General features: G+C 36.8%; 1 long non-coding RNA gene across 2 annotated transcripts; it reads right to left on the minus strand.

Annotated features, from left to right (window-relative positions):
- Positions 1–1,490: 1,490 nt before the first annotated feature.
- On the minus strand, positions 1,491–12,525 carry LOC136848681 (uncharacterized). Of its 2 annotated transcripts, XR_010856095.1 has the most exons (5): positions 12,310–12,525; positions 9,804–9,986; positions 6,411–6,524; positions 5,324–5,464; positions 1,491–1,849 (listed from the first exon to the last, which is right to left on the minus strand). It is a non-coding gene; the product is annotated as an uncharacterized lncRNA (long non-coding RNA). The 2 variants fall into 2 exon arrangements; XR_010856094.1 differs by lacking the exon at positions 9,804–9,986 and having other exon boundaries at positions 12,310–12,521.
- Between the last annotated feature and the right edge of the window lie 858 nt (positions 12,526–13,383).

Consider the following 13,383-nt stretch of genomic DNA (forward strand, 5'->3'; position numbering starts at 1 on the left):
CAGTCATCTCAATTTTTAAAGTCTGGTAGTTGAATTTCGTCGTGTTCCGAAAACTATGTTGAAATATATTTAGTAGTTTTGAAGCCTTGCTAATCAATCTCAAGTAACTTGAAATTTTAGGCTTGGAAGTTGATTTTTCGTAAATTTTCATTGAGTTATAGGGTAACAAGTTTAGAAAATTTTAACCCTAGCTAATGAAACCCGAAGGTTTAAGTAATTTCAAGTTTAAAGGTTGAATTTCGTGAATTTTAACATTTAATTGGTACATTGAGGAGTTTTGAAATCCAGCTATTAAGCTCGAAATTGACTAAATTTTCAATGTCTTAAATTCAAATTAAACCTTTGTGAACTGAAGATAACATTGTTAGCCTTAATTTTCACAAACCAAGTTAAAACTTCCTTTAAATGGTGCTCACAAAACGAACTTGAAATGGTGCTATTTGTATAATGCCAGCGTCTGAGTAATCCCTAAAGTTATGAATCCATGTGATTTACTATAAACTCTACAATTCTGATGACATCTTAACCGCCGTAAATAATTTTTAATTCGTTCAGTCACAACTATAATTGATATTGGATACACAGGCATTATTCATTAATTCAGATTTTTGAGTGGAGGTTCACAAAGACTCAGTAGACTTTTCAAGCTTAAGCCAATTGTAATTTCAGTACCGGTAATGTGCTAAAGTTGCATAATTTAGGCATGTGTTTTCCTGCTTGTTTTAAAGTTGCATAATTTAGGCATGTGTTTTCCTGCTTATTTAACATGAGACTCGAGTATTTGGCCTGTTTCCTCGTACAAGAAATCGGTAGTATAGGGTATAATAACGAGAGGAAAATGGTTAGCTGATATGAGTTGAATATCCTTAGATTTTCTGTACTATTACTGTTGGGCACGTTAATCTTGTTTGGAAACTATTGCCAAAGAATATTTAGTAAGCTTTAGCATAAAAACTTGCAGGCAAACTACATCAGATCTCAGGCCACATGGTGTTCAGAATGTCATTGCATGAATGTTGTTGAAATTTACAGCCCATAGCAAGTACAGCAGGTGCATAGATTACTGGTAGTCATGACAACCCTAAGGCTCTCTGTATACTCTAGCAACATCAGATTGATTTACTGATCGCTTTTACAAAGATTTACCATGTCCTTTCCAGGAAGGACAAGGTAAAGCCAAATCTGGAAAAGCAGAATGTCCTGTGAGAGATTTGTTACATACTCTATATAGCGTATAGACCAGACGAAAGCCCTTAACTACACCTCCATTATCAGACGACTTTCTTGCTCAGACGATCACCAGTCAGACTGGTAGTCCTCAAAAGGGGAAAAACATCTATCTTCCTTGGGATCACTACTAATTCCAGCTGGAAGAGATCTGAAATGCCTGAAGTGTAATATATATGTATAACACTTTATCAAAATTTCAGGGTAACCATCCCCCACTCTGAAAAAATATTTTTTAACGGTTAAATAAAAGTGCGTCCGGATACAAGGCGAAGTTTATTTTTCCTAAAATAAAGTACAAATTAATTACGAACTGCATTCCGTCTAAACATACAGCATTTTCTTCATGGTTTGGGGCTCTAAAACCACAGAAGAGTTAATCTTTTTTCCCTGAGCAACAGCAAAAACACAATCCATCTGCTAGGACAGCAGCAGAAAACACGCCGGTGTCTAAGGCAAAACAACAAGTAATTTGGGCTCGGGCATCACACCAAAGTGACTCCTTCCGCAGAAAACTCTCAATTGCAAAACTTGAACAAATCGACTGCTTCACTACATGGAGGGTCTTCGTCCTTAAGACTTGAAATTAGTGTTACCTCTGCTCCTGCCCATAAACCCATACCTGCGGAAATTTAAAAACCATGTTACAAACTTAACAGATCTTGCTCTACCATGTATCTAACAAAAGATTTCAAAAGCAGAAACAAGGCAATGTTATAAAAACTTAACAGATCTTGCACTACCATAAATAATCACAGATCTTGACCTACCATGTATCTAACAAAAGAGATTTCAAGAGCGGAAACAATGTAGGCTAAAGTCAAAAACCACAAACTTCCAAAACTGTTTTAAGTAAATTTCAAATATACCTACTCCTCTCAACCACCTGGAGATGCACTATCATTAACTTAATGTACATTGGTTATTTCAGTGTTGACTCAATGTACATTGGTTATTTCAGTGTTGACTCAAATGTACTATTAAGAAAACACTATACAAAGAAAATAATTCCATTTATCAATTCAGCAGTTACGTACAAAAAATGTACGCGAGTTTAATTTTGTCCCGCGTTTTACAAATGCGATAATGAAAAGAGGAAAGATCAAAACTGTGGAACTGACTAAACCTTAATGAATCGTAATGTACGTTAGATACCCCATTAACAGTTATTCTAATCTATCTTGAAGAAAACTTTATTTGCAATGCATATATCATCCCAACTTCCGACTACTGTACTTTAAAGAGGTAAACCAAAATTTATAGCGTATTCATTAAATACAAATTTTCCAACTACCACTTTGAAAGTGGTAACCCAAAATTTATAGCGTATTCATAAAATTTTTCCATTACAAAAAATCTCGGGAGATGATTCTGCTTAAATCAACGTCTGAAAAAACTGCATTTACAGCAATACTACTGAAGCAGCATATTTTTTTTAATACTAACATTACTGTTGAACTTAATTGTTTCCAGACAGTTTCAGGAAACAAAAAATGCCAAACCGTATAATGGGTGGGTTACAAAGTGTGCAATGGCTAGTATGTGAACTAAAACACTAATTATTTCACAAAACCTAAATGTGATAACCACCAATGCTTGAACTATTGTTACTAGAGCTAGTACTAAAGAAATGACAAATTTATGCTTTAGACAATCTCCCCACCTAACCTTGCTCCACCTACCCTTGCTAAGTAGTACAGTTTAGCTATAATTTAATCACTGCTATATGCCAGACAATTCTTCATTTATATGTAAAAGCATACTAATGAGAAACTGTGAACATAACTGTCAGCTATTTCAACTGTAACACAGGATTACATCAACACCCTCAACACTCTCTCCTGGCCAAGATAGACTAAGCTGCTTAAGTAATCAATGAAAGAAACACTTGAGGGGCAACAGAAGATTCAAATTGTTACTATAACAAAGAAAATGAAGGATAGGCCATGCTAATATCCAGCCTAAAAGGTTACAGGAAAAGGGAGAAATGAATCTAGGACCCCTGAAACGCTAAAAGGAAGCATTGCCAAGAGGTGATAAAAGTCATGAAGGAAGGACGATCAAATTCTTTTCCCGCTCCAGACTTACAAAGAAAATGACAACATTAGTGACTTTGAGGCCTCGATTACTGCAGACTACTGAGAGTGCTGCAGCAACTATCTAAGTATTGTGAACAGGACATCACATTAAATTCCTTAAAAAAAAAACAACTATATTATAAAGAAAAGTATGTACCATGGTTCTTGCCAATTAAAATACCTCCTCTCCCAGACTACCACAAGGATCTATCTGACCATAAGCTAGACCTCAAACTGCACTAATCCATCCTAGCCAAGAGTTATGATTAGTTTAAATAATTTTGATCCAATAAATCTCTCTGGGATACAAACCTGCTGTAACTGTACTCCAGTATGGTTCGAAGGACATTTCTTACACTAGGAACTTATTATACCTTAAACCAGCCAATCTCTAAGTGTAGACTGAGTCTGGTTGTCAGCAGACATTTTACCTGACATTTATGAGAGGCCTACATGGAAAATGGTAACAACTGTTAGCAAAAGATGAATCCATCGAAGTTCTAGGGCTAATGTCATCGGAACAGCAAGAGTAATATGGGATTAAATAGAAGGGACCAATCCCGTTTCATCAGGAAGTTGGTAAAGTTTGTAAGCTGTGTTGGGTGGGGGATAGAATTATCTTGAATCATACTATTTTGGCCTTTCCAAAAGATTTCAAGACAGATGGAGAGTCATTAGTTGCTCAACATAAATGTTCTCGTATAATTGCTGGACACCACATTATTTGACAACCACTCTAGTCTTATGGTCCATCTAATGATGTACACAAACAGGGGTCATTTCAGTTAAATGCTAAAAATTCTGGCCCCAAACACAATAGTCACAATGGAATCAAGGACAAAAAGCATATGGTGCTTTCTAGACGAAATAACTTAATCAAGACAAGGTAACTAATGGTTATGTAGTGGCAGAGGGCTGAAGAACCACATGTAAATGCCATTGTCCCCTGTGCCAAAATTTTATAAACCACTGGGCTGTTTCAAGGTAAGAGGTGGTGAGTATCTTCTAGAAGTCAACTTCAAAGCTACTAAGACAAAAGATAGCATGAGGAATTTGTGGGGGTGGGGGAGGGAGGGAGGAAGGGAGGAAGGGAGGGGGTTGTTTCTGAATCTCAGAAAGGGAAAGGTGACCACGGAGGAAAGGAGAAAGGATGCTCACCTCAGATAACGTCAGACATCCTTGAAAAGTCAAGTTGGTTACAATTTCGGCCTTGATGTTTAGCACAACCCTCAAAAGGACAATATGAATGAAAGACAACACAATTAATTTGGGGTTCCCTACAGATGGACTACAGTACTACTCATCCTAATTATGTATCGGTGAATAAAAAGAAAGTTGATTTGGCAATGTAACAAAAAATGCTACCTCAATTTCGCATGAATTAGGCCTCTGGTCAAGGGGACAAAAAAGTAAAATGAACACATAATTGCTGTGAATCTATGAGTAACAGTGCAAACGCTACTGGCTACTGAATCTATGAGTAACAGTGCAAACGCTACTGGCTACTGAATCTATGAGTAACAGTGCAAACGCTACTGGCTACTGAATCTATGAGTAACAGTGCAAACGCTACTGGCTACTGAATCTATGAGTAACAGTGCAAACGCTACTGGCTACTGAATCTATGAGTAACAGTGCAAACGCTACTGGCTACTCATAACAAAGGTTCTTTAAAATACAGTAACCATAAGTACACCTGGTAATCATGATTGAATTACTATGCAAAGAATCCACAATAGAAATAAAAGATTAGCTGCATTCCGAATGGACCCGCTGATATACTAGTATATACTCAAGATGAAACACCGCAATGTTGGCTAGTGACGATTTAAGGGTAACTCAATTAGGCTGGCATACCTAAGGCACCTGTTATTAAGCTGCATACTCTTAATAAAATTCCTAATTTTGCCCCCCATTCGAAATGCCAATCATCCATAAGCTTTACAAGGTCAACAATCTGCATATTTATACGAACAGTTTTATAAAAATACTGTAGGCTATATAGCCAAGATGTTTACCTTCAATGAAGTGTGTTCTTGAAGGTTTTTGAAGTTAGGCATCGGCAGTGACAATTCTTGATCCATTCTTGGATTATTTTGGGTGGAAAAATTTCTTCTCCATGAAGTATAGTTCTCAAAGACTTCCCTTCCACCTTTAACCTGGAATGAAGAAAATGTCATTAATACAATGCCGGACTCATTGACTGATCAGAAAGCAATTATTTCTCTTAAATATCATAAATTAATCATTTTCCCATCTCATGGGAAATTTAGGTAGAATGTGTCACTATGTCTGACAATTTTTTTCTCCTCTCTCTCGGCATTCAAAAGGCCTTGCAACATTACCTGAGCAATTTAAAAAGAACACTTCCGTAAAAATATTGTGACCCCTCAATATTTCAACCAAAATTTACTATCATGGCCCTTGTGCTAAATTAAATAATTTATTTACAGATATTTTTACCCTTCCTATTCTGACAGTTTCTGCAGGGTAAGCTCCAAATTCTCCTTCATTTTATCACTCCATCTAATCCTTTGCCACCCTCGTTAACCTTCTGCCCCTACCTTCCTCCTCACTCATCCTTACAATGTGCCCATGCCATCTGTGTCTCTAATCTGTAATCGTTACTAGCCTGGCACTCTAATTTCTTCATTTTCCAGCCTCTTAAGTAGCCAGATCTTCAAAATCCACCTCAGCATTCTCACATCTGCTCACTCCAGCTTCTGTTCCTCCCTTCTTAGTGCCAGTGTTTCTAAACCATACATCATCACAGGTATGATTACCGTGCAAAGATCTCCATTTTCAGTTTATTTGGCAGTTTCTTGTCACACCCTGCCATCTCCTTCCATTTTCCCTAAGCTGCTGCTATTCTACTTTCACCCTCATTTTCAAACCCTCCCTCCTAAATTAAGGTGTATCCTAAGTACACATATATGATATTGTTTTAAATCTAGGCGTCCTCTGTCCTGTACGAACAGCCTATCTCCTCCATGTTTGCTAGACACCATAACCTCAGTTTTACTCACATTTACTTTAATCACAACAATTTTAAGTGCTATCATCACATGGGAAAAACACTAACATTGAGGAAAGCTAAAAACTTACTTTAAAGAAAATGTCAATAGAAGCAGAAAAGTTGAACAGTGTAACCAGATCCTTGAGATCAGAGCTGTCCATCATTTAAAATATCACCACCAGTAATTCACATGTTGCTTCACTCTGAAAAAACAAAATGCATAAACAAAACTGCCATTTCTGCTATAAAAAAATGTAAAGCAAAAGTTTATAAAACCGTTCATGAAAAAATAACTTAAGACAATGTTCTTCACTTGCAAGTCTAACCGTATTTTCAATTAGAATCAAAGTATCTTAGAAATCTTATCAGAACCATTGACGTCAAAATTTTGATAAAACCCATGCGTATAAATATACATATGTATCGCAAAATAGATTAGCCCTTCAAGTCACACTAGGGGGCTGCCCCAAAGAATCTGTTCTTAAATAAGTGAAAAAAAAAAAAGGTCACTGCGGAGGGATGGAAGTGGCATAGCAGAGAGCACCTATACTTGGTTTATAGCAGTGGTTCTTAAACCACAGGGTCGCGACCCAAAGTTGGGTCGCGACCCAAAGTTGGGTCGCCCAACCATTTCAGTGGGTTCCAGGAGTTATAACTTCATGGTATTATTTCCCCAATACTCTTATTATAATTATTATTATTAGAGAAAACGTTGTATTAAGAATACATAATTTTCATTAATATCTAAGCAGAGCATTATAGAGAGACAGAACATTTTATTGAGGTCGGAATCTTCCCAACATAGACACTTGCTTTTTAAATTTAACGGCCGTTGAATCTCTGCAAGTAATTTTTGTTTCTTGACTCGTTTTCATAAGCATAATTATATAAAAAGAAAATGTTTATGAGGGCATGGGTCGCCATGGTTTATTTGGACAAGATTTTGGGGTCCCTGCCAAAAAGGGATAAGAACCACTGGTTTATGGGAACTTGATAAATAACCATAAGTACTGTCTAAAGCGCACCAATTTAGTAAACTGGCTTCCACATTAATAAATACTGAAGAGAAGAATTACGTGTAATTTGAGAAATATTTGACTTTTCCTTCAGATTCTAGGAAAGTCAATAAAATACTTCATCAATAATACCAAGGCATAATCACCAGTCTACCATTAACAGGGTGGGAAACAGACTGAATTGCATGAAGAGTTTACCTTAAAAATACTAGTTATATAAATTTGAACTACATGAATGGGTACACAGAATATGGAATTTAGGCCAAAGGCCAAGCGCTGGGACCTATGAAGTCATTCAGCGCTGAAAGGGAAACTGACAGTAAGGAGGTCTGAAAGGTGTAACAAGAAGAAAACCTGGCACTTGCACTATGAAACAATTGTTAAGAACGGAAGTATAGTAAAAGGAAGAACTACATGTAAAGGTTACTGCCTTGCACTAAAATTGTCACTTAATATTTCACTCCATCACAACCATTTGCGTCACATTTCGCCTCCACGGGGTTTCAAGTGAAAATAGTTTTCTTCACCATCCTGTCGCGTTCCCTTCCCGCCTAAATTCCCAACTGTTCTAGATCTTTATCTATCCTAGTTATTATGATTTCCCAGACTTCGTAATGCCAGTTCCTTACGTTCAATCATTATTCCCGAGTTTTATCACCGATTAATTTCTAGACTATAAAAATCTGACGTTTAAACCGTAACTTTCTTGAGACTTCAAATGACTGGCAAAATTATACCCTTGGTGAATGATCAATCTTTCTTGGACCTTCCATCCACTGAACACTTGCATATATCTTGAAGGGATACAAGAGTACATGGCATGAAAACTGCATTTCACATGCGTAATCTATTTCATTTCTAATATTCCTGTCGCTTTTCTCAAAATATCAAAGTGTGAGCAGCCTGTCAACAATAATCAGACATGGATAAAAAACGAAGCTCAAGTACGCAACCTTACGGCGTACCCGAAGGATTCTGTCAGCTTGAACTTTAGATGTTTCCACATTTCTGAATAGCTTTCCTTCAATCATTTCACAACTATGTTCAGCTGATTCTCTCCTCTGACAAGGATAAATGTAAAATGTGCATCTAATAAAAACTTGAAAAAAAAATAGCACTCAAGACTTAGCATAAGCTATAACGTATTACTTAATTCCCTAGTACTTTATCTAGGCTATTTTTGTTAGATTTCAGGAGCCTTACGTTTCATGTGAAGGAAACCAAGAAAAGCAGTTTCATTTTGGCTCTGGGAGCAAATATGAATTTACAATAAATTGACTTTTTGGATGTTGAACGACCTTCCTTTTAATTAGATTATACAGGAAAAGAGAACGCCCATGAGAATCTCGTGTGTATACAAGCAGCATTAAGGAGTTTCAGCAATAGTAACGTGGCTCAAGTTATAATTCGATTTAAAAGTTCAATTTCCACAATGTCTGTGGGAGATCTGTAACTATTGTTTACTACTCTTATGACTGCTATGCTAGTCGCAGGTAGTAGACTAGGTTCTTTAAAATGGAAACAAGGTTGATAATTACTTTTAAGGGCAGTAAGCACGTTTTGTAATGTGATGGTCAATACTGAACTCCAACCATAAAACGCAGAGGCAAATTTATTCTAGACAGTCAATGTAGCAAGTATAAAGACAGGTCTTGAGAGGAAGACCGGGTCTTTTTAACCCCTTTAAAGTATATTTTTAATGAATTTTGTAATTTTTAGGACGAGCAATGTTGACCGATTTCCTCTGAACTAATTATTCTCCAAATTTGCATAACTTCGGGTGTACATTTTTTAACCAACAATTTCAAGACACTTATTTTTGTAGTTAAGTAGCGGACAAAGAGCACACTATGCACAAGAGATAGAAGTGTGACATTCCAACGAAGTCCTTCGCACAAATGTGTCAAACTCCTGTCCACCGATCCTTAGAGCTTTTAATGGGTTAACCAGTGTAAACCAGATCTGTGAAGAGCATTAACCTACAAATGTCAGTCTATTCCATCCTTCCATTTCATGAAAAGCTGTCAAGATGCATGAAAATCAATTTTGTAAAATTTTTCATGTTAACCAAATTGCTTCACTGTTAAACCCACTTGGCTACACTTAGCTTATTACTACTTTTCTCTGTTTTAGTACTTTCACTGATGCGCTTTCCTTTATCTAGCCATTCCTTTTACTTAATAAGCAATTTTGGATTCAATCCATATCACAAATTACATCAGAAGGGAGTATTTAAACTAAAGTAGCAAATGCTAATTTATTTTTTGTAATAAAATACAAGTTTCATATCTAATTACAAATATTTCCTTCTAGTGCCAAACATGTGTAAAAGGATTGCCTAGGAACAACAGCAATATTAACCCAAAAACAAATTACAGTATTCTAAGTCTGACAAGTTACAATAGAAAACTAACAAGAATTAGTTAATAATGTTCTGAAATGCAAAAAAAATTGTGATAATCTTACTTTATGGAAACAGAAAAACTGCACTGATGAAGACAATAAGGTTTGCAATAATTTTCAGTATCTGCGAAAAAAAGGTAACTTATCCAAAACATTCGAAGTATACATTTTGTCATATCCTTCTTAGCAGCAAATTCCTTAGGCTGTCTTTCACTGTTCCTGTGATACAAAGTTCTCACTCAAATACTGCAATAAAAAAAATGCCTGTGATGCAAAGTTCTCACTCAAATACTGCCAAAAAAAAAAAAATTTTACTCGTTAGGAGTTCCGCTCAGATGTAAAATAGCAGATTAATTTTTTTGTGGCTAAAGGGAAGGTTACAATCCAAACACTGACCTCCCTCTTACCCAAAGTAAATACTGAATACTTCCAAGCTTGAACGGCGTCAATATCCTAAACGTTGTCACGCCAGTTTTCAGAGACAATCAATCCAAGCTTTAAACTACAAATTTATGTTTGTAAACTGGGTCAAATCCTGACGACTCTCAATTCTTTGCTCTACTCTTATTTACGTGAAAGTTACTGAAGTGTCAGTGACTATGTATTAAAAGCTTAAGACAATATTCATGCTAAAAAAGAGGCAGATAAAACAAAAAAAAAAAAAAAAAAATTAGCAACGGCACGGCAGTTCACCTGTAAATAGCTTTTCTGCGGATACACGACCAGAAAGAAATCCAGTTGAATGGTTTCTCTGGTACTTCGGTGCTTGCGTCTAGAGTTTAAAATCTTCAAATCTGTATTATTCCTTGATACAGAACATCATTGCTAACCCATCAGAATTAGAAAATTCAGACCTAAGGGTGATCAGACTTCCTAACGATTAACGGTAACATTCACAACTACAATATTTCAGTTCTACAACAGAAAAGTACCACAGTCTAATATACTCTGAAATTGCTGTTCCCATGAAATTCAATGTATCCAGCTGTACTTTCTTGCTAATTTGAATTTATTTTTTTTTTCGCCAGGGCTCCTCTTAAAGAGTCAGAGGGGCAATTAGCTTTCTCCAGTACGCCTTGTCTCGTGTGATTTCAGTTCACGTTCCGGCATTTATGTCCTGTCCAGATTATTTACCACATCTAGAATTCCATGTTTTCAAATTATTGCAGTTTAAAGAGCCTCACTCTCCCCCCTAGAAATATCAAGTTACACGTTCGTCTGAATTGTTAGTTAATAAAATGCGCTGTCATATATCCACAGTAACTTCGATATATCTTACCCTTAAAGAGATAATCCTGCTAAATACTATCAAGAACCGTTCCTTATTAAGGGAGGTCCCCACATTCACCAGCTAACACTAATTTCCCCCAGTTCTTCAGAAAAGTCCAAGCTTCCAGATCTTGGTAGATGTAAGTTACACCGCGGGTATTTAGTGAGAAATGGCAGTTTCTTATAGTATTTTGGTTGCTTATTTACAATTTAACGTTATTTTGGGGGGATCGGCTGTGATTAACCTGTAATCAACCCCTTTAGTAGTCCATCCAACAAGGGGTTTCCATACGTGATCTTCACAAGACAGAGCACGGCTACGTCTGTTTGGAACGGTTCATATCCCGTCCGGCAAGTGCAATAACGTATGGGTGCCGCCCCCCAACCCCACCCCGGGCCAGTACTAAACACAGCAAAGGGACATTCCATTCGGCCGATAATAAAAAAATGCACCGCCAGTGTCAGAAGCTCTAAAAGTGTAGAAAAAACCAGTTTCCAAGGTATTGCACTTGGCGGACGGGATATGAACCATTCGAAACAGAAGTAGCCGTGCTGTTTGGTGAAGATCGCGTATGGAAACCCCTTGTTGGATGGATTTACGGGGTTAATTATAGGTTAATTACAGCCGACCCCCTAAAAATAATGTTAAATTGTAACTAAGCAACTAAAATGCTATAAACTGCCATTTCTCGCCAAATACCCGCGGTGTATCTATTACTTATAAATACCCTAAAACTCAACGCCAAATTCTGCTGTAATGGTGCCTCTACAGAGGGGGGAAAAAAAAGTTCACACCGAAGGTATCACTGTCGACATTTGAAAAAGCGGCTAAAACAAAGCTGAATCCAAAAAATTACGGCAAAGGCTACAAAGATACCCAAGTAGCTGCCCTCTAGGCATGATAAAAATACCACACGTCATTATTCCCCATTCATAAAGTGTTCTCGTCCATAATTGCTGATATAACTAAACCTGATGTGAAGTGCACTATGACTTACGTTTCAACAAAGCTATATGGATTTGACTAAACTTACGGTCAACCAAAACCTGAAGGGCCTAGTTCAGGAAGCTACAATATCGGTAAATTAGAGAACATTATCCGAGGCTTAGAAACTAGGGTTAAAGAATCCTAAAGTCATGTTTCTTGCAATAGCAAACAACTATACACAGGATAACTACTTACAAAAATTTTAGCCTCGACAGTAAAAACTCCCAGATTTGGTAAATTTTATTCAAGTTAACAACCCATACAGTGCAACTGAATTAAGCCACAAAACCCTCAATTCTGAAATTACATTACCTGCCAAATATCTAATAACGACGGCCTCAACCAGATTTAGCCAACCAACAAAACTTCATCAGAATAACTTAACGCAAACAGTCTAGATACACTAACACCGGTAGCAAAACTGATACAACTCTCACAGACATCTTAAAACTGACTCGGTTTTTTTTTTTCACCAACGGCTCTTCAGGGAGTTTTAGCCTATTGCAAACGTCCATGTTAGTTTTCTAAAACAATGAGAGAAAAACGAATTCTGATTGGCTGCTTGGGAAACAAGGACTCTCCACTAATACAGTATCTTTTAAAGTAGTCATTACGTCATTGCAAAAAACACGATGCCATCATTGACATCTATTGGTGAGTTGGTCAACAACGTTAAGTTGAATAACTAGAAATTACAAAAAAATACTACTGGCAAAATGCTTATCATTCTGATTTTTTTTTTTACGAGAACATCATTTAAGAAAGGGAAAATACGGGTGTTATCGCCATTCTCACTCAATACAAAACATTAAAAAAATATGACGTTTCAGACGTCCCCCATTGTGCTATAGTCTATTGAGGACATTTTTTTCAAAATTGACCAAATACTGCATTGATTTTCTTGAAACTAATTTACATGTTCCTTAAATATCCTAGGAGGTAACTGCACCACCTTTTTACAAAATCCATGGTACTGAAGAATATACACGAATAATAATATACAAGGTAGGTATACTGATTGGGTCATGAGGTTTGCTCTCGTAAAAACTATCGGCTCTGATAGGAAAAAAATAAACTTTTAAGTTTTCTGACCATGTGATTCTTGAGAATCTTGAGAGCGCAGTCAATGCGACGATCAACTCAATGCCGTTCTGTAGCCCAGGCCGGAGGAAAATGAAGCTGGAGGTAGCTGCAAATGGCGGTTAAGCCCTTCGCCCATCTCTTGTCAGTCAGTTTTTTACGAGTTGTATTTCAACAGAGATCTTTCACATTCACAACTGATCCCTGATCCCCCTTTACCAGCCGAGAACAACCAGATTCGCTGAACAGCAGTATCAATATGCAGTAAATGAGTCCCGCTGTCCAACCGAACTTCTCAGTTCCAGA

The sequence above is a fragment of the Macrobrachium rosenbergii genome, chromosome 19 (assembly GCF_040412425.1).
Source record: "Macrobrachium rosenbergii isolate ZJJX-2024 chromosome 19, ASM4041242v1, whole genome shotgun sequence".
Lineage (NCBI taxonomy): Eukaryota > Metazoa > Arthropoda > Malacostraca > Decapoda > Palaemonidae > Macrobrachium > Macrobrachium rosenbergii.